This window comes from Rhinoderma darwinii, chromosome 1 (assembly GCF_050947455.1).
Source record: "Rhinoderma darwinii isolate aRhiDar2 chromosome 1, aRhiDar2.hap1, whole genome shotgun sequence".
Taxonomy (NCBI): Eukaryota; Metazoa; Chordata; class Amphibia; order Anura; family Rhinodermatidae; genus Rhinoderma; species Rhinoderma darwinii.
In genome coordinates, this window is record NC_134687.1 from 539394858 (window position 1) to 539418435 (window position 23578).

The 23578-nt window shown below is 39.9% G+C and overlaps 1 protein-coding gene across 1 annotated transcript in view; it reads right to left on the minus strand.

Annotated features, from left to right (window-relative positions):
- Positions 1-6689, minus strand: part of ADGRV1 (adhesion G protein-coupled receptor V1) — a 681209-nt gene extending 674520 nt beyond the window's left edge. Inside the window, exon 1 of the mRNA XM_075837359.1 lies at positions 6548-6689. The gene's annotated coding sequence lies outside the window, so the exon portion shown is untranslated. The remainder of the gene's footprint in view (positions 1-6547) is intronic.
- Between the last annotated feature and the right edge of the window lie 16889 nt (positions 6690-23578).

Here is a 23578-nt window from a genome sequence, read left to right on the forward strand (position 1 = left end):
AGTAGCTGACAGTTCTAATACAATGCACTACGCATGTAGTGCAGTGTATTAGAATTGCGATCAGGGCCTCCTGCCCTCAAGTCCCCTAGTGGGACAAAGTAATAAAGTAAAAAAAAAAGTAAAAAAAAGATGTGTAAAAATAAGAAAATAAAAGTTTTAAAAGTATTAAAAGTATTAAAAGTAAAAATCCCCCTTTTTCCCTTATCAGTCCTTTATTATTAATAAAAATATATAAACAAACAAATAAACTATACATAATTGGTATCGCCGCGTCCGTAACGGCCTAAACTACAAAATTATTTCGTTATTTATCCCGCACGGTGAACGCCGTAAAAGAAAATAATAATAAACCGTACCACAATCACAATTGTTTGGTCACTTCACCTCCAAAAAAATGGAATAAAAACAGATCAAAAAGTCGCATGTACCGAAAAATGGTACTGATCGAAACTACAGTTCGTTACGCAAAAAATAAGTCCTCGCACGGCTTTATTGATGGAAAAATAAAAACGTTCTGGCTCTTAGAATAAGGCAACACAAAGAGTGAATGATTTTTTACAAAACGTATTTTATTGTGCAAACGCCATAAGACATTAAAAAAAAACTATAAACATAGGGTATCGCCATAATCGTATCGCCGCACAGAATAAAGTGAATATGTCATTTATAGCGCACGGTGAACGCTGTAAAAAAAATAGAATAAAAAAACAATAGTAGAATTGCTGTTTTTTAGTCACCACGCCACCTAAATATAGAATAAAAACTGATCAAACTACAATGAATTCCTCAAGGGGTCTAGTTTCTAAAATGGGGTCACTTTTGGGGGGTTTCCACTTTCCTTCTGAGCCCTCCCATGGGCCCAAACGGCAAATGGGGTATTGCTGCACTCAGGAGAAATTGGGCAACAAAATGGGGCATTTTGTTCCCTGTGAAAATAAGAAATTTTGATAAAAAATTACATCTTATTGGAAAAAATGATTTTTTTTTCGTTTCACAGCCCAATTCAAATAGGTGCTGTGAAAAAACTGTGCAGTCAAAATTGTAACAACAACCATATTTGAATTCCTTGAGGGGTGTAGTTTCCAAAATGGGGTCACTTCGGGTGGGTTTCCATTGCTTTGATACCTCTGGGGCTCTGCAAATGCGACATGGCACCCGAAAAGCACAAACACATAGCGCTCCTTTCCTTCTGAGCCCTCCCATGGGCCCAAACAGCAGTTTATCACCACAAATGGGGTAATGTCGCACTAAGGACAAATTGGGCAACAAAATGGGGTATTGTGTTCCCTGTGAAAATAAGAAATTTTGATCACAAATGACATTTTATTGGAAGAAATTACATTTTTTTAATTTCACAGCCCAATTTAAATAGGTGCTGTGAAAAAACTGTGCGGTCAAAATGGTAACAACAACCATGCTATTTTTTCAAAATTTTCTCTAAATTTTGCAATTTTTCACCAATAAACACTGAATATATCGACCAAATTTTACCACGAACATGAAGCCCAATGTGTCACGAGAAAACAATCTCAGAATCGCTTGGATAGGTTTAAGCATTCCGACGTTATTACCACATAAAGTGAAATATGTCAGATTTGAAAAATGGGCTCTGAGCCTGAAGGCCAAAACTAGGCTGCGTCCTTAAGGGGTTAAAAGTCAAGAACTTTACATGACCAAAAAATATGTAGAATGGTTCCCTCTTCCTCTCCACACCGCCAAAAGATATTTGCAACTGTTTGGATTATCCTATGTAGTTTCGATGGAACCCTATGCCAACCTATAACTTTTAGCCCACTTCTTGTTGGTGAGAAATTACAGAGGAACCTGTCGATAAATTTGCAGTTTGGAAATTGATGACATTCCTGACTATACCTGGATTGTTCCTGAACTTTTTGCCTCTATTTTGCCTGATGGACTAGAGGTACCTAGAGAACCTATGACTCCCGGCCCTCCTTCCAAACGGAGGCCTGGTCCTTGTCATGATACAATGCCTTAGGCCATATTGCCCCTATATATTTCTCTCCCATAAAGTTCCTGGTGCGCAACTCCATATGTGCCTTAATACGGTGCCTATAATTAACCTAACATTGCATCTCTAGGATTGGAATTTTCCATGGCTCAACCCCCCCTCCCCCCGTAGGGACACGGGTGTGGCAGACACCATTTTTAGACATTGGCTTTACCTCCCTTAGTGTCCATTGGTTTCCTTATCACCTTGCTGTAATTTTTTTATGGTAACTGCTTTTCTCTGGGTATTTCATAGTATTTGACTATGGCTCTTGGAAATTATGTCGTTAAAGGGGTATTCCAGTTTCAGCAAAAAAATGATATTCATTGTATAATGAAAAGTTATGAAATTTGCCAACATATGTTCTGCATCATATGCTTGTGGTTTTCAATATATCTGCCTGCTTTAATTCAAAATAAATATTCATTGTAAACTTCCAGGGGATACATATCTGTACTGGTCATGTGACAGACGCCAAGGTGCTCAGATTGTTAGAATATAGAGCTCTAATAATTGTAGTGTAACTGTAATCAGTCCTGCCCCTGTGTGTCCATCACAAGAGCAGAACTTTTTTTATATATTCCCTTGACGAATGGATATTCTTATCCTCTGGATGTAGACAATGTAGATTCACAATGTTGAATCACAGCAAACATAAAGTATTGAATTTAATATTGATAAATACTTCCTGGTGCGTAGGTAACAAACCATACCCCTGTACTAACCCTTTAGGTGTCATTAGCCTTCTCCAAAAAAAAAAAAAGTCTTAGCTGCTTGGTTAATATCAGCAACAATTTTCAGGAACCAGTCTTTAACTTGCCACAATCGGCCCCACATTCACATAAAAGACAATATGACCGATGAGTAAGAATTGTTTGTTGAAACCAGTGCTATTTGATTTCAGTTCATAAGCTGCTTGATGTGCCCACTGATCTTTTACCCAAATATATCAAACACCTGGCAGAAGAAAACTGGCAGAAAATGTTAATACACTGCAGTAATGGCTAAAAAAGCTTCATGTTCATTTGTTGTATGGTGACTGTTATTGAAATTTTGCATTTTGGTTATAATTGAAGCATTTTAGAAAAAGTAATTCTATTAGAACCAGCAAAAAAAACATGAAAAGTTAAAATTACTAACTAAATAAATAAATAAATAATGTAACTACTTACCTGTCACTACAGTGACCTCCTGAAACCTAATGTAACATCTAAAATCCTTACCTAGCACAAAATATAGTAAAAACACATGACTTTTCCCTTATGAATACTGAAGAGATCACTATAGATACATTTTTTAGTTTTCAGAAATATATTCTTGTACTAACATGTGGACGTATTTCATGAAATATAAAGTCTAATACAAGCACCTCCACAATAAGGGCATGACCACACATGGCGGAATTCCTCCGCAACTGTCCGCATCAATGCCGCACAGAATCTGCGTTGCAGATTCTGCAGCGGATCTGCACAAAATGTGCAGAAAATTGATGCGGACTGGCCGCTGCGGACTGCAGGAAAAGTGCTTCTCTTCTCCCTATTCAGTGCAGGATAGAGAGAAGGGACAGCACTTTCCCTAGTGAAAGTCAAAGAAATTCATACTTACCGCCCGTTGTCTTGGTGACGCGTCCCTCTTTCGGCATCCGGCCCGACCTCCCTGGATGACGCTCCAGTCCATGTGACCGCTGCAGCCTGTGCTTGGCCTGTGATTGGCTGCAGCCGTCACTTACACAGAAACGTCATCCTGGGAGGCCGGACTGTAGACAGATGCAGGGAGTTCTCGGTAAGTATGAACTTATATTTTTTTTTACAGATACATGTATATTGAGATCGGTAGTCACTGTCCCGGGTGCAGAAACAGTTACTGCCGATCGCGTAACTCTTTCAGCACCCTGGACAGTGACTATTTACAGACGTCTCCTAGCAACGCTCCCGTCATTACGGGAGCCCCATTGACTTCCTCAGTCTGGCTGTAGACCTAGAAATACATAGGTCCAGCCAGAATGAAGAAATGTCATGGTAGTAAAAACAATACGCTCCGCAGCACACATAAGATCTGCGGACTTCATTGCGGAATTTTGACTCTCCATTGAAGTCAATGGAGAAATTCCGCCATGAGTCCGCAACCAGTCCGCCACTGCTCCGCAACAGACAGAGCATGCTGCGGACACCAAATTCCGCTCCGCAGCCTATGCTCCGCAGCGGAATTGTACGCATCGTGTAAACGAACACTGCTAAATTAAAGTGAAAGTCAATGGAGAAACGGCTCCGCTGCGGATTAACACTGCGGAGTGTCCGCAGCGGAATTTAAGTGAAATTCCGCTATGTGTGAACCCGCCCTAAATACGACAGTGTGTGGTTCATATACAATAAACAATTCAACATTTGTGACACACACTTCTGCAGTTAGTGTTAGGGCTTGTCCACACGTAACAGAATTGCTGCAGAAAATTTCTGCAGCCTTTCCGTTGAAACTAGCAGACAATCCGCTGCGGAAAAACCGCACCATTTCCGGCATTTTTTACTGCAGAAAATGGTGCGGATTTTGCTGAGTTTTCTTCAAGTCTGTGAGATGGTGATATCTACTCTCAAAAATCAGCAATTCTGTCCACTTGCTGCAGCAGGAATTGACATGCTGCGGAACGAAGAAAACGCACCGCAGGTGAATTTCGGGACCGAAATTTTATGCGGTGCGTGGATGAGATTTGTAAAATCTCACCCATTATGCTTCTACTGTATTCCGCTGTGTATTTTCCATCCACAATTCCAGACGGAAAATATGCAGCAATTCCGTTACGTGTGGACAAGCCCTTAGGCCGGATTCACACGAGCGTTGCGCATCTTGGACGTGAAAAATTGCAGTTTTTCACGTCCGAGGTGCATCCGTGCTCTGCGCTGCGGGACGCGATGTCACGCATCCCCCATAGATGAGAGTCTATGGAGGGATGCGTGAAACGTGAAAAAATAGGACATGTCCTATTTTCTCACGGACCCTTCACACGGTCCGTTGAAACAACGGCCGTGTGAACGGTCACATTAAATTACAAAGGTCCGTGGGACGGTCGTTGTTTCAACGGTCGTCACACAGACGTTTAACACTCTTGTGTAAATAAGGCCTTATAGTGATGTCCCCAACAAAAATGACTCGACACAATTGTAAATAACTGCTGCACAGTGCCTCTACTTCCTCAAGGTTTTCTGAGTATTTCCCCTTTTTCTTAATATGATCTCATGTATTAAACATTGTGCTGGGATTATTTTCTCTGAGCGCTGAAAACTGTTCACATTTGCAAAAACATTTGAATTAATTTAGTACGATATTATGATGAATTCACAGAAATCACAATTTGAATATAATGCCCGTTTATGCTGGGTACCACTTTAAATTTGCTTAGAAGATCTTAGTTATTACATTCGTAATACCTGAAGATATATAAGTACTGGGTGACACAAAAAAAAAACTAAAACTGCGAAGACAAAATTTTTTTATGATGTGTATGAAGTAACTTTTTTTTTGGTATGAATTAAAGGGACACTAAGGTGAAATTACATGTATTAATGAGAGAGTCCTTTACGCTCAATTATTATAGGAATAGTCTGCGCAAGTGCTGGGCTTGCAATAAATTTGAATGCCTGCCTAGGAACAAGAGCAGTCACCAGAGGTGACAGCCCCGGATCTCTGTGCTTTTATTTAGACGGTTAGACCATAGTGGTCATCTCCAGAAGCACCTGTAGAACCCATTGCTTAAGCACCATCAGTATTTCTTCTGCTGTATGTCGGCAAATAGTCCGCTGGAGAGAGGTGCATTGGGTAAGCATTTTAATAATTCATTTTTTCAGTGCATTATGAGAGATGGGGGGGGGGGTACAAGGAGGAGAGAAAATTTAACTTACAAAGCCCCTTACCCACTTTTATCTTTGATGGGAACTAATAGAGAACTAACATAGCACTCTATATTATTCCTTAACTTTTCCTTTCTTTACATTGTTGCTTTCTTAAGAGACTGCATTAGTTCTAAGAAGAATAAATACTTGCACTTTATGCTCGGAAGAGTGACAATATATATATATATATATATATATATATATATATAACCCATAACTACACTTCTTGATGCAAATTAAAATGTGTATTATTATTATTTTGTGTTAGTTTCCTGCTGAATTATTTTGTCAGAAATCCCACTAGTCACGGAATAAGATGCGAATAGGGTTATAGATTTTATCAGGATTTAGTAAATCCCACCACTGCAAGCAACTATTATACAGAGAAGTTTTAAAGACTGTGTTAACCAGATGTGACCAAAAAAAAATGTAGTCTGTCATTCGGCACATTGTGATGAATTTATCATTTTACATTTTACATAGGACTGCAGATTACTTATTAGTTACCACAAATCAAAATTGATGTAAACTGCAAATTCAACCTACAAATTCATCTGTATGTGGCACAGATTCAGGTCTTATTTTAGCATTAGAATACATTTCTATATTAGTGTCCAAAATTGATATAACCCAGGACAATAAGTGAAGCCATTACCTTCAGATGTTCAGAATGTTGGAAGCGTAAAAGCAATTGATGTAGAGTCGTCCCACTTGTTAAGCTCGCACTCCTCTCCTCTCCACAATGCTGCCGGAACATGAAATGCTTGCTACAGCTCTTTTCTCATTCATGATAAAATGTGTCTATCCATCAAATCCTAATGTGTGCAACAAGATTTTTTTCTCTCCCTTTTCAATAAAAAAAAAAAAGTCCAAGTCTAGAACAAGGCTTATTTCTGACCAGTCAGCTTGGTCTTGTAAAGTTGCTCTAGGATGATGCTCACCATGTGTGGCAGGGTCTCCTGTGGTTTGTTATTTTACTTCAATGGAGGGGGGAGGAACCCAACAAAGCACACTGACCACACTGCATATCAAAATGTAACCATGGAAGCAATTGTCCACTTGTCAGAGCCCCCCAGAAATGATCCAGCCATTCACTTCATTGAATCAATATTGAAGCTTTTAAGATTTATTAGACTGGGGAATGCTAAGTGCAATGTTTTCCACTGCAGTCTTTAGGAATGTCGAATAAACAAATTATTTCCTAGTTATTATGTAGTTGTTACGTAATGTTGACTGACCTCATCCCTTATATTGATAATCTTCCTTATAAATGCACGTCCTGAAATAACAAGGATAATCATGACCAACTCACAAATATTAAGCAGTAAATCTGTAATAAATAAGCAATTAAAATGACCAATGCCAAAATGGCAAATATTTCTTAGTAAATATTAGATACATATTTATAAATAAGAGTATACTTTTATTTCCAGTTGCATTTATAGCACCAACATATTCCTCAGCGCTGTACAGACATAGTCATCGCACTTTAGAGTGTGGAAGAAAACAGGAGTTCCGGAAAAAGCTCAGAAAACATATAAACTCTACCCAGATGTTACCACTGGTCAGATTTGAAACCAGGACGCCAGTGATATAAATAAATAGTCCTAACTAATCGTAATATAAATTATTTTCCAGTTGTACTTGTTTCAGAACCTGGTCCTGTCCATTACATAGGGTTACTGCTTGAAACCATTTGCAGCTGTAACTTTAACAGAATTTTATAACAATGTCGGTGCTAGCAATTATTTCTTTGCTTTATTCTTTTTCCAATTTCGTATACTATTCACTCCTTGTACGGCAACTATTTATAGATTACTTTAATTCAATGACATGTAAATGTCCTATAACATATGAAATTTGATGTCAGTGGATGTTAACACATTCTAAAACAAAAGAGTAACAGCTGGACAGCTGTCCTTGAGTCAGTAAGTCACAGTGGGAACTTGTATAAAAACGTGTGCAGAATAAAATAATGGTGTCCTCAGTTGCATGCAATTTGCAACCCTTATAGGCAGAATAAGCAATTAAACACAGTACGATGGTTTGTACTGACAACACCAAACTGTTCCGCTAACACCAAAATACTACTGACACAATAATGACTAAAGGTTCAGACAATTCTGATAGTGCCTCATAATGGCAAATTATTGGAGTCATCCACTTTATGGTCAAAAAGTGATCACATGTCCAGGATGAATAAGATGATGACATCATCATCTGAAAGAACACAGAATATTTGGCTTTTGGAGCATTTTGTACTGGGTCCTCACTGCGCCTGGTGGTAAATTCCTAGTATTTTGTTGTTTCCTAAATTTTTATCTGCTTATGGCCTGGCTTGATCTTGCCCCCTGACATGTCAGTGCTTGCTATCTTGTTTGACTTTTCATTGCTATCTTGGTCTAGCCTTCAAAGCTTGCTTGTGACGTTAATTTGAGAATATTTCATTTCATTCCTGACTAAAACTACTTGTTCTGCATCCCTGTGCTGCTGCTATCTGCTATAATCTGCTCAACCATCTCCATATTCTTCTGCTATGACACTTTAGTTTGTGAGCTCTACTCCCCAGTGCCAGGCACCGTCATATGCCAGAAACGGAAAATTAGGTCTTACAGGTTGCACCTCTGCTTGTCACTATTTCAGAGTTCTGCATTCGTTAAAAACTCTCTCTTATTTCCTCAGGGGCTATGTTTGCTAGACAGTGTATTAATATGTTTGGGCCGTCACCTGGAAACAGGCAATATTGATGAGCATATTGATGATCCATCAGCAGAATTTATGCCCCAGAATTTCACCTTGGAAGAGGGCATATGGTCCCCAGTGCTGGACAGAGAATAGGAGAAACAAAAACCCTTCAGATGTCCTAATGCATTTTTTTTCAAGGGGTCTGTTTGCTGTGCAACAAAAATTGTATTACACAAATATTTCAATCAGCAGGTAACAAAAAACAGATATTTTATAGCTATTCTACTGCAGTATTTCTCAACATACCCTCTAATCCAATTACTTACACCCCAAGACCTTTGCCTATACACTGTGCTGCACCTTTTACCCGCACAGCAAAAAAAAAATTGTACCATCTAGGATCATGGCATGTACCCCCTGAGATACATGAACCACAGCTTGATATCCGAGGCTCTAGGGTACTACAGCTACTATACTGTAGGGAGCTGCACCAAATCATCTTTATAACCAAAAACTATAGTAGTGATCACCATCCAATAAGTATTAATGTAAATAAATAGTTTTTAGGAGGTGATCAGAGAGACAAATTAGTATATTGCCCACATCAAAACAAAATATGTAAATCAAAAACTAAAGAAGGATGCAAATAGCAATTTTGGAGTATCTAGAAGTATGACCATCTTTATTTAACAAAAATCAAAGATATATATATATATAATTTAAAAGATCCAGACACACTAAAAGAGGACAGCCAAATCACAAGCTCAAATGCATATTCAAATAACCGGCAGTATGACGTAAGAGCAACACATATTAGTTAGTAACTTACAACGTTACTGTTCAATTTATGGGTCACAAAGACCTACAGAGTAAAAAATACTAAGGCACCATGCACACGGCCATTCATTCCTATGGGGCCATGCACATGACCATGGTTTCCACGGTCCATGCATGGCCCAGGAGGTCCAGGCTCATAGCAAATAATGGCCCACGTGCATGGCCCACGATTTGCGGGCGGCTTGCGGGTGACACTCCGCCCCCGGCCGACCCAAAAATCACGGCTGTGCACATGGCTACGGTCGTGTGCATGAGGCCTAACAGACAAAAGTCTATAATAAATGTAAAAAGGTTATACAGTGTAGAGACCCATAAGGTGAATTAATACAAACAATCCCCGCCTTAGTAATGAACGCTGTCAATCAGTCAGTGGCCATTACTAAGGCGGTAGTAATAAAGTTTAAAAAAAATACAAGGACATAGAAAAAATATTTTATTGAAATACAAAACCCCCACACAACCCTCGTTAACCATTTTATTGAGATTAGAAAGAAACCCCGTCATCGAAGCAGTCCTCGAGTCCGAAGTAGTCCAACAACCAAACCTGTAAAAAGACACAAACACAAAATAACAATTTGTAACACATAAAAAAGCAAAGATGTTAATTCATCAAATATAATTAAGCAAATATGAATATTATAGTGAGTCTATATATCAGAATATAAAATAAAATACACGGAAAAAACATATGTGATGCAAGCTAGTACAATGGAAGTGGAAAATATATATAATGATAAATTAGCAAACAGGTGTACCAAAAAGTGTGTATGCATAGAATATCATAAGCCAAAAAAGCTTAGATATCCATCCATAATTATGAAAATATATAAATATATAGTGGATTAAACCAAAATTTGTGGTAAATAGTGTATAAAAGACATTATTGGAATATAAAAATATCATGTTATGTAGAAAAATTGTGCCGTGTGTAAAAAATAAATACCAAATACATATATGCACGCACAAGCAGGGTGCACACAGATATGTATATAAAGGCATAATAAGCTCAAATGAACAATAAATGTATACAACATCACCAAAACCTAAAAAGAGTAAAAGTGCAGATAATAATAAAGGCCAAAATTATCAATATTCAATATACAGTACATGAATTACAGGACGTAGTGTTTCGTCACATCGGAATAAGTATTATATATTTCCTCAACGGTTCACCCCAATATAAAAACAGATTGTAGCTGCAGTCACAAAAATAGAAGTATACTTCTAAAGTTCTAATTGATAATGGGACCTAACACATTAAATAAAAGAAAGAATTTATTAAAAAGCAAACTAAAGATATATATACACAGGGCCGGCGTCAGCACCCTGCCGGGGCCTACTGCTCTTGTAGGGGCCCACTCGGCCGCCGGGTGCTTTACGCTGCCCACCTGCTTAAATTAACTATAGCCGTCCGTGGTAGATTGCAGAGAGGAGCAGATAAAAATTATTTAAAAAAACTCATCTAACATGTTCCAACGACAAGCTGAACGATCCCATCACTGCCTTCTTACTGCTACTTGTCGCCACTCGCATCCACAATAACAATGCGTTGCGGCGCAGATGACATAATCATGTCACGCTGACGTGATTACATCATCTGCACCCACCGCTTTATTATTGTGACAAAAGAAAGTGAGGCAGCACTACCAGATATTTGGATAAGGATCCTTTTATTCCACGTGCGACGTTTCAGCTCAATGTGATCCTTTCTCAAGCATAACAGTGTGACACACAAAACGCATATATAAGCAGTACAAAATTACAAAGCCAATTACAGACATATAATAAAATCGTGAAAGAACGATACAGAAAATATACATAGTATTGTGTCAGTAAGATCCCTAATGGATGTAGTAATACATACATAGGGATATATATATGAAATATTGCATATACTATATGGATACACCTAAATAAAATGGGAATGGTTGGTGATATTAACTTCCTGTTTGTGGCACATTAGTATATGGGAGGGGGGAAACTTTTCAAGCTGGGTGTTGACCATGGTGGCCATTTTGAAGTCGGCCATTTTGTATCCAACTTTAGTTTTTTCAATGGGAAGAGGGTCATGTGACACATCAAACTTATCGAGAATTTCACAAGAAAAACAATGGTGTGCTTGATTTTAACGTTACTTTATTCTTTCATGAGTTATTTACAAGTTTCTGACCACTTATAAAATGTGTTCAAAGTGCTGCCCATTGTGTTGGATTGTCAATGCAACCCTCTTCTCCCACTCTTAACACACTGATAGCAACACCGCAGAAGAAATGCTAGCACAGGCTTCCAGTATCCGTAGTTTCAGTTGCTGCACATCTCGTATCTTCACAGCATAGACAATTGCCTTCAGATTACCCCAAAGATAAAAGTCTAAGGGGGTCAGATCGGGAGACCTAGGGGGCCATTCAACTGGCCCACGACGACCAATCCACTTTCCAGGAAACTGTTCATCTAGGAATGCTCGGACCTGACACCCATAATGTCACCCATAACTTGTAAATAACTCATGAAAGAATAAAGTAACGTTAAAACCAAGCACACCATTGTTTTTCTTGTGAAAAATGTCAATGTCAATGTCAAAAACAGGTGTTTATTACAAAATATTAAAAAACATCCTACCCTCTCTGGATCGGCTGATGGCGTTTTACACTCTCTACTGCGCAGGTCTACGAATTACGTCACAGCCTATCAGATGTTGATATGAGTCATGGCGCATAGTGCCAATTCGCGCATGCGCTTGACCCACTCATAACACTTATCGCCATTTTGAAAGAGGGCCGTTCAACCTTTCATTTTGCATATAAATAATGTCACATCCTCTCAGGTATTAGTATGAGTCACAGAGCATAGCGTCAATTCGCGCATGAGCGAGACTCACTAGTGGTACACAGCGCCATCTTGAAAGAGGGCAACTCTACCTTATATGTTAAATATCCATCTTATCCTCAAATAACTCTGCTGGTAAATAGACAGATATATGTAATTGGCCATTCAAATAACAGTGTACAGTATATAGAGCACCCATATGACTAAGTGTACTCTATAAATAGATACATCGTCACCATGACGATATATAATAGATCTCCTCATTTACTACTATCACGTAGAGAGACGAGGATTAAATTTTAATGTTAAATAGATTAATGTACATTATAATATATAGATAGAAGGCCACTTCATCACAAAGGATGGTATTAATTTAAAGGCAAAAGATCGGACAAATAGAGCATATAATAATTTTGGGAATGAAATGCATTAGATAGATGACATGAGAGCAGTGTATATGTATCTTCAGCCGATCCTAGAGGCAAAACTTGAGAATAATATCTGAAAAAAAGGGAAGATATAATGAATAATTTTACAAAATACTAATGACATATCCAATGATGAACATTATCGACAATATATAAAAAATATACAGTACATATTGATAAGAAATGGTCAAACTGTTATTGTTTTCCTATCCATAAAGAGGGAGATAATGATGGAAACACAGGCAGATGTTCATATCAAAGTGTGACCCTGGACTACCAAGAGAAACTTGGGAAAATCTTAAAATCCACATTAAGGCCCCTAGGGGATAAGGTATCTAGTTTAAATATCCACTCTAGCTCCAATCGTTTTAATTTAGAGATCCTATCACCGCCACGTCTATGGCGGGGTACAAGATCTACGATGAATACTTTAAAATCATTCTCCCCATGGCTGTTTTCCGCAAAGTGTTTGGGCAAGGGTAGGTCAATTTTCATAGTACGGATTGTGGATTTATGATTGTTAACACGTTTTCTACGCTCAAGAGTGGTTTCACCTATATATAATAGTTTGCAGGGACATTGTATGATATATACCACATAATCCGATTTTATAATAAAGCCCTGTTTTTGACATTGTTCACACGTTATTGCACATATGTAGCCCATCCTATTGATTGGCCCTATTAACCCCTTCCCGACATTTGCCGTATGGGTACGCCATGGAAAGCATTGACTTCAGAAGCTGAGTCGGTGCCATCATCGTCGGATCTCAGCTGTATCTTACAGCTGACATCCGACTGTAATGGCGGGGACCGAAATTAGCTTCGATCCCCGCCATTAACCCCTTAAGTGCAGCGCTCAAACGCGATCGCTGCACTTAAGGTGTTTGCAGTTTATCGGAACCCCAACAATGAAATTGCCGGGGTTCCGGTGGCTGCAATGGCAACCGGAGGCCTAATACCGGCCTCCCGGTCTGCCTAGCATGGAAAGCGGTCAAGATCCGCCCGGCGGCGGAGCCTGATCGGCTTCCGCAGCCGCCGGCAAGATGACGCCGGGTCAGGAGCTGATCCGGCGTCATCAGCGGTGGAAGTCAGCTGTATATTACAGCTGACATCCACCTGTAACGGCAGGAACCGGAGCTAGCTCCGATCCCTGCCATTAACCCCTTCGATGCAGCAATCGAAAGCGATTGCTGCATCGTAGAGGTTACTAGTAGATCGCCAGCCCTGACAGGCAATCGGGACTGGCGACTGCTGCTATGGCAACAGGAGACACAATGGTCTCCTGCTCTGCCATTACGGAAGCCGATTAGGCTCCGCCGGGAGGCGAAGCCTAATCGGCTTGCTGTCAGTGAATAACTGACAGATCTAATACATTGCACTACGTAGGTAGTGCAATGTATTAGAAAAAATAAATCTGACAGCTGGACCTTTAAGTCCCCTAGTGGCACTTGAGAAAAAGTGCAAAAAAAAAGTATAAAAAAAGTGTAAAAAAAAAGTGAAAAAAATAAAAGTTTGAAAACAATAAAAGTTGCAAGTAATAAAATAAGAGTAAAAGGGGGATTGAGTTTTATCAAGTCCTTTTATTATTGAAAAAAAATAATAAACCTTACGTATTTGGTATCGTCACAACCGTAACGACCTGAGGTATCAAAATATTATATTATTTATTGCACGCGGTGAACCGCATGAAAAAAAAACTTAAAAAACTATACCAGAGTTTCTGTTTTTTGGTCACTTTGACCTATAAATATTTGAATAAAAAATGATCAAAAAGTCGCACGTATTCCAAGAATGGTACCTATAAAAACTATAGCTCGTCTCGCAAAAAACAAGCCCTCATACAGCTGCGTCGACAAAAAAATTAAAAAGTTATGGTTCTCACAACTTGGCGACAGAAAAAATACATTCTTTTTACAAAAGTAGTTTTATTGTGCAAAAAGTTGCAAAACATAAAAAAGTCCTATAAAATAGGTATCGCCGGAATCGTACTGACCCGCAGAATAAAGTTAACATGTAGTTCATAACGCTTGGTGAACGTTGTATAAAAAAAAAAAAAAAACTATGCCAGAATTGCGTTTTTTTGTTTACCTAGGCTCCCAAAAAATAATGTAAAAGGTGATCAAAAAGTCGCATGTACCCCAAAATGGTACCAATAATAACTACAGCTCGTCCCGCAAAAAAAAGCCCTCATACAACTACGTCTATGAAAAAATAAAATTAGTTATGGCTCCAATAAGTCAGGAAATAAATAATATGCAGTTGTGCCGGCCCGAGGGGAACATTTCTTCTGTTTCAAGAGGCGATTTATCAAGGACCAAAAATTAGGGAACCAGGAAAGGGAGGGCCCAAACATGTCCGCTGGAAGCGCTGGTGCCCGTATTATACCAGGACAACACTTTCCCAGCAAAATTCCCCAAACTGCAAAGGTGCGGAGTGTGGACCAAAAGGGGCATAAGAAAGGACGCCATATATCAGTGCGACACCGGCCTGTGCAGAAAGGATTGCTTCACATCGTAACACACATCTATGGATCATTTTATTGTTTTTAAACCCCATTATTATACCACCTGACTATGCCCCTGATGTACTCTGCCCAGCTTACATGTACCCCCACATTATAAACGGAAACACCAGCAATACTCAAACAAAACTACTACCAAGCAAAATTCGCTCTCCAAAAGCCAAATGGCGCTCCCTCCGCTCTGAACCCTACAGCGTGCCCAAACAGCAGTTTCCTTCCACATATATGGCATCGTCATACCCGGGAGAACCCTTTTAACAATTTTTGGGGTGTGTGTCTCCAGTGGCAAAAGCTGGGCATGACATATTTGCCACTGAAATGGCATATCTAGGGAAAAATATACATTTTTAATTTGCACCATTCGCAGCGCATTCATTTATGGAAAAGACCTGTGGGGTGAAATTCTCACTACACCCCTCAATAAATGCCTTGAGGGGTGCAGTTTCCAAATGGGGTCACTTCTCAGGGGTTTCTTTTTATTATTTCACATCAGAGCCTCTGCAATTGTGAACCAATACTTTGTAAATCGCCAAATTAGGCCTCAATTTCGCATTGTACTCTCTCACTCCTGAGCCCTGTCGTATGTCCAGGCAAAAGATTAGGGCCACATGTAGGGTATTTCTAAAACCGGGAAACACTGCATAATAATTAGAGGGCTGTCTTGTTATGGTGGCACAAGCCGGGCACCACATATTGGCATATCTATGGAAAAAATCCCATTTTCACTATGCAACATGGAGTGCACACTAATTTCTACAAAACACCTGCGGGGTTAACATGCTTACTACACCACTAGGTAAATGCATTGAGGGGTGTAGTTTCCAAAATGGGGTCACTTCTGGGGGGTTTCCACTTTTTTGGTCCCACAGGCGCCCAGAAACCAATCCAGCAAAATCTGCGCTCCAAATGGTGCTCCTTCCCTTTTGAGCCCTGCTGTGTGCCCAAATAGCAGTTTCTGACCACATATGGGGTATTGCCGTACTCGGGAGAAATTGCTTTACAAATGCTGGGTTCTTTTTTTTCCTTTATTTGTTGAGAAAATGAAAAATTTTGCACTAAAGCTACGTTTTATTGAAGAAAAAGGATTGTTTTTATTTTCACTGCCCAATTATAATAAATTCTATGAAACATATATGGGGTGCTTACTACACCCCTAGATGAATTCCTCAAGGGTTGTAGTTTCCTAAATGGAATCACTTTTTTGGAATTTTCATTGTTTTGTCCCCTCAGGGGCTTTGCAAATGTGACATGGCCTCCGCAAATCATTCCTGCTAAATGTGATCTCCAAAAGCCAAATAGCGCTCTTTCACTTCTAAGCCCCGCCGTGTGTCCAAACAGCCGTTTATTACCACATGTGGGGTATTGTTTTACTCGGGAGAAATTGCTTTACAAATTTTGTGGTGCTTTTTCTCCTTCAGTCCTTGTGGAAATGAGAAAAAATTAGCTAAACCTACATTTTCTTTGAAAAAAATGTAGATTTTTATTTTCAGGGCCTACTTCCAATAATTTCTGCAAAAAACCTGTGGGGTCGAAACGCTCACTATACCCCTAGATAATTTCCTCAATGGGTGTAGTTTCCAAAATGGGGTCACTTGTGGGGGGTTTTCATTGTTTTGTTCCCTCAGGGGCTTTGTAAACGTGACATGGCCTCCACAAACCATTCCTGCTAAATGTGAACTCCAAAAGCCAAATGGTGCTCCATCCCTTCTAAGCCCTGCCGTGTGTCCAAACAGCCACTTATTACCACATGTGGGGTATTGTTTTACTCGGGAGAAATTGCTTTACAAATTTAGTGGTGCTTTTTCTCCTTCAGTCCTTGTGGAAATGAGAAAAAATTTGCTAAACCTACATTTTCTTTTAAAAAAATGTAGATTTTTATTTTCCGGGCCTAATTCCAATAATTTCTGCAAAAAACCTGTGGGGTCAAAACCCTCACTATACCCCTAGATAATTTCATCAATGGGTGTAGTTTCCAAAATGGGGTCACTTGTGGGGGGTTTCCACTGTTTTGTCCCCTCAGGGGCTTTGTAAATGTGACATGGCCTCCGCAAACCATTCCTGCTAAATGTGAACTCCAAAAACCAAATGGTGCTCCATGCCTTCTAAGCCCTGCCGTGTGTCCAAACAGCCGTTTATTACCACATGTGGGGTATTGTTTTACTCGGGAGAAATTGCTTTACAAATTTGGTGGTGCTTTTTCTCTTTTAGTCCTTGTGGAAATTAGAAAAAAAAATGCTAAACCTACATTTTCTTTGAAAAAATGTAGATATTAATTTTCACGGCCTAATTCCAATAATTTCTGTAAAAAAACCTGTCCGGTCAAAATGCTCACTACACCTCTAGATAATTTCCTTGAGGTGTGTAGTTACCAAATGGGGTCACTTTTGGTGGATTTCCACTGTTTTGGCACCGCAAGAGCCCTTCAAACCTGACATGGTGCCTAAAATATATTGTGATAAAAATAAGGCCCCAAAATCCACTAGGGGCTCCTTTGCTTCTGAGGCCGGTGCTTCAGTCCAGTAACACGCTAGGGCCACATGTGGGATATTTCCTAAAACTGCAGAACCTGGGCAATAAATATTGAGTTGAATTTCTCTGGTAAAACGTTCAATGTTATAAAGAAAATTGGATTAAAAATTAATTTCAGCAAAAAAATATGAAATTTGTAAATTTCACCTCTACTTTGCTTTAATTCCTGTGAAAAGTCTAAAGGGTTAATTAATTTTCTAAATGCTGTTTTGAATACTTTGAAGGGTGAAGTTTTTAAAATGGGGTGAGTTTTTGGGGGTTTCTAATATATAAGGACCTCAAAGCCACTTCACAACTGAACTGGCCCCTGTAAAAATAGTCTTTTGAAATTTTCTTGAAAATGGCAGAAATTGCTGCTAAAGTTCAAAGCCTTGTAACGTCCTAGAAAAATAAAAGGACGTTCAAAAAACAATGCCAATCTAATGTAGACATATGGGGGATGTTAATTAGCAACAATTTTGTGTGTTATATCTGCCTGTCTTACAAGCAGATACATTTAAGTTGAGAAAAATGCTAATTTTTTTAATTTTTCGCTAAATTTTGCTGTTTTTCACAATTAAATACTGAACATATCGAGCACATTTTGCCAGTAACATAAAGTCCAATGTGTCACGAGAAAACAGTCTCAGAATCGCTTGGATAGGTAAAAGCATTCCGGAGTTATTACCACATAAAGTGAAACATGCAGATTTGAAAAATGAGGCTCGGTCAGGAAGGTCAAAAGTGGCTAAAGAGGGAAGGGGTTAAAGTAAACATGATATTTTCACTAAGTATATGCAATATTTCATATATATATCCCTATGTATGTATTACTACATCCATTAGGGATCTTACTGACACAATACTATGCATATTTTCTGTATCGTTCTTTCACGATTTTATTATATGTCTGTAATTGGCTTTGTAATTTTGTACTGCTTATATATGCGTTTTGTGTGTCACACTGTTATGCTTGAGAAAGGTTCACATTCAGCTGAAACGTCGCACCTGGAATAAAAGGATCCTTATCCAAATATCTGGTAGTGCTGCCTCACTTTCTTTTGTCCTGATTGAGGGGTCACCTTTGGACTGTGACCTAGGAGGCGTGCACCCGTTTTAAAGGGAAAAAAAATTCCTGATCCTGTGCTGCTGATCTGTATCTATCTATTGCTTTATTATTGTGGATGCGAGCGGCGCCAAGTACCAGTAAGAAGGCAGTGACGGGACCGTTCAGCTCGTCGTGGGAACATGTTAGGTGAGTTTTTTTCAATTATTTTTATTGGAGCAAAGGCACCAAACTGGGGGATTAACTTTTATATGGGAGCACAGACAATGGACTAACTTCTATATGGGGTCATGTATGTATGTATGTTTGTATGTATGTATGGCCATGTATGATACTGTCTGATGGGTCCTGTATCTTAGCCTACCACATGTTAGGCTTAGGTACAGGGCCCCAGCAGACAGTAATCTTATACAGTATAAGTCTATAAGTATAAGCCTATGTTGTGGTAGGCTTAGATACATGGTCTAACAGAAAGTATCACACATGGGCCCTGTATCTAAGCCTACCACATGTGTTACTAATTTTTTTTGTGTTTGTGGTTTTTTTATAGGTTCAGTCGTTGGACCACGTCGGATTCGAGGACCACTTAAATGACGGCTTTTTTTATTTTCAATAAAATGGTTAATGAGGGTTGTTTATTTCAATAAAATATTTTTTCTATGTCTTTGTATTTTCTTTTAAACATCTATTACTACCGCTTTAGTAATGGCCACTGGCTGATTGACGGCATCCATTACTAAGGCGGGGCTTAATGTTAGCCAGTAAAAAGGCTAACACTAACCCCCATTATTACCCCGGTACCCACCACTGTTGGGAAGAGCCAGGTATCGATCGTCGGCCATTGGGGCGGCCGCAGGCTGGTATTATCAGGCTGGGGAAGTCCAAAAACAGTTGTCCTTCCCACCCCGGTACTGCTAGCCTGCTGCTGCTGTGTTGTATCTGGCTGGTTATGAAACATGGGGGGGACCCCACATCATTTTTTTTCTAATTTTTTTTTAAATAATTGGAAAAAACAACTTGGAGTTCCCCCCAATTTTTCATAACCATCCAGATACAACACAGCAGCAGCAGGCTAGCATTACCAGGGTGGGAAGGGCCCACTGTTTTTGACTTTTCCCAGTCCAATAACACCAGCCTGCGGCCGCCCCAGTTCCCAACCATCGCTACAGCTGGTCGGGTACTGAATCGTACTCTGCTCTTCCCGGCAACCCTCGTGGGTACTGGGGTAATAATAGGGGTTAGTGTTAGCCTCTGCACAGGCTAACGCTATGCTCGCCTTAGTAATGGACACTGTCAATCAGCCAGCGGCCATTACTAAGGCAGTAGTAATAAAGTTTAAAAAAATACAAGGACATGGAAGAAATACTTTATTGAAATAAAAACCCCCACACAACCCTCGTTAACCATTTTATTGAGAATAAAAAAACGCTGTCATCGAAGTAAGCCTCGAATCCGAAGTAGTCCAACATCCGAACCTGTAAAAAAACACGAACACAAAAAAATTTGTAACGCATAAAAACAGAAAAACAATTCCTATACTTACCTTTCCTGTGTCTAGCGCAGAAGCCCCAATGTCAGCGAGCTGGGCCCTATATCTAAACCTATCTTGTGTGATACTGTCTGCTGAGCCACTGTATTTAATCCTATCCATAGCTATAGGGTCAGTGTGTACACATATACATATACATACACACATATTTTTTTTGGGGGGTGGACATATGTTAGTACAAGTATACTTACTGCTGGAGCCCTGTATATAAATCTATCATGTGAGATACTGTCTGCTGGGGCCATGTATTTAAGCCTATTATGTGTGATCCTGTCTGCTGGGGCCATGTATCTAAGCCTATCATGCATGATACTGTATGCTGAAACAATGCATCCAATTCTATTCAGCGGTGTAGCTATAGGAGCCTTAGTCTTATAGATATGCTATCTCCGATATGTATGTAAAGGTTTATTTATTTTTTGCGGGGGGGGGGGGGGGGGGTAAATATATGTCTCAGGGCTTCTGCCCCTGATCTTTTAAGAACCTAGCAGCGCCCCTGGGCCTAACTAATATATTGGGGCACACAGGAGACCTAAAAAATATATAAGGACACAAAGGGCGCCTTACTAATATATAGGGACACAACTAATATATGGGGGCATGAAAGGGAACTACTATTCTTTAGGGGCCAAAATGGGACATTACTACTGTTTGGGAGCACATAGGTATTACTGTGTAGGCAGTAGAAAGGTGGCACTAAAACTGAAACATAACTATTTTCTTAAAGGTCACCTTTTTTTGGGGAGTTTGTGCCCTGTAAGGGACAGTATAGGTGGTATTGGTAGAGGCAGTTTATCAACATCACGTTTACCTCTAATTCCTTGTGGATTGCTCCCTTCCCTCCCTCTCTCTCTCCTTCACCTATTTCCCCTTTTTCTCTTCCCCTTTTTGTAGCCACAGTCCTATTAGTATTATTGTCCATTCATTAATTGAATATAATGATGCGGCAGATCTTGGTTGCCATTATGTTATACACAATATTGCAACACTGTTCTAATATGCTCTCTATTTATATGACAGATTTGCCTTGGCCACGAGGTGTCTTCAGGTCTCTTTCTCTATACTGTGGGCACCTCCTCTACGCATGAGCACTAGCTGATGTCCTATCCACCTCCGGGTTGATGCTTGCGTCGCACAATTGTGACGGCGCACGTGACCGCGTCATCATGTTCTGGTATAGCGCCACCCATGGATGAAGGCAAGTGTGCCGAAATGCGCGTCAGAATAGGCGCCAAACCAATCGCTCTGCATTTGCACCTTACAATGGATCAGTATGATTGTTTGTATTAATTCATCTAATGGGTCTTTACACTGTATAACCTTTTGACATTTAATATAGACCTTTGTCTGTTAGTATTTTTTACTCTGTAGGTCTTTGCGACCCATAAATTGAACAGTAACGTTGTAACTAACTATTATGTGTTAATCTTACTTCATACTACTGGTTACTTGAATATGCCTTTGAGCTTGTGATTTGGCTGTCCTCTTTTAGTGTGTCTGTGGATCTTTTTAAATATATATACAATATATATATATATATATATATATATATATATATATATATATATATATAAAGCAGGAACAGAGAAGAATTAACAGCACCAGGACTTCAAAATTGGAGAGACGTTGGTTTATTCGCCACAAAGTGAAAAGAGTGAGCAACATTTCAGTTCCCACCTGAACCTATCTCAAGCCCACAACTGTGATGGTATAGAACAACCTATAATCAATGATATACCGTATATGTCGGCGTATAAGACGACTGGGCGTATAAGACGACCCCCAACTTTTACCCTTAAAATATAGAATTTAAGATATACTCACCATTTCGTGCAGGAGCGCTTCACTATGGCCATCGGCGGCAGGACCCAGGACTCTCTGTCTCTTTGAACTCGCGCATGCGCAGATAGGCTGCTTCATCGCGCGAGATCTGAGAGGCAGGGAATGAGAGGAAAGGGCGGGCCAGAGCATCTTACAGAGATGTTCCCTGGCGGCTAATACCGGCTTCCCTCAGATCCGTGGCGGATTCCGTGCATCCCGGGAGCCTGTGTACCGGACTGCAGGCTCACAAGGTAACACACAACCTGTGTGTAGACGATATGTAGACTAGGGATGTCACGATACCAGAATTTGGACTTCGATACCGATACTTCGTTTAGTATTGCGATTTCGATACCAATTTCGATACTTTTGCCAACAGTAATAAAAAAAAAATTCTTCCGTTTTCTGATGTGAGGCGCAACGTGTGATGAATTTTGAACGCGCCTCACATTAATAGTAATTAATCCCATCATGTTTCTCAGTCATATTGGGTTAATGTGCGAGGTACATGATGGGGTTAATTACTATTAATGTGAGGAACATGGAGGGTAAATTCATCGCACCTCATGCCTCACATTAATAAGTGAATGAAAGCCGTGTTTATTTCATTTTTTTATTTTAATGTTTATTGTAAAAAAGGTGAAGGTGTATTTTTTTTAAAATGTAACAATACTTTGTTTTTACTTTATTTTTAAACTTTAGTGTACTGACATATATCAGATATGTGCCAGTACATTAACCTGTGGATGGATAATACACAGGCAGTTGTTAGGACATACTTGGGTATGTCCTAACAACATGAAATATGGTAAGACAGCCCTGGGGTCCGTCAATAGACCCTGGGCTGTCTGCCCATATATGGTATGGCCCTCGATCGCGTCACAGGAATTCCCTGTGACGCGATCCAGGGGCATCCCCCCTTCTCACTTTCCCCTGAATGCTGCAGTCAGCTGTGATCGCAGCATTCAGGGGAATAACGGCGGAGATGAGAGGTTTCTCTGATCTCCGCCGTTATAGCGCGGGGCTGCGGCTGTGTAATACAGCCATTGCCCCGCTCCTGACAGGAAGTGCGCGCGCGGTCAGCATGAGGTGATGCGGCCGGCGCTGCACTAATGAGCGGCAGTTCAGGCACTGAAGACAGAACATGGGGGTGTTTTGTAGCGCGCCCGCCATGTTCTGTCTCCAGTGCCGCCGCTCATTAGTGCAGCGCTGGCCGCATTGCATCATCCTGACCTCGCGAACTTATCATGACTCAGGAGCGGGGCTGTGGCTGAATTACACAGCCGCAGCCGCGCTCCCATACATTCATGTGTATTATACTGAGCTGTGCGGCTGCAACGTGCATCCCTAATGTAGACAATATCCGGCATATAAGACGACCCCACACTTTTGACATTTTTTTAAGGGTGTAAAAAGTCGTCTTGTACGCCGATATATACGGTA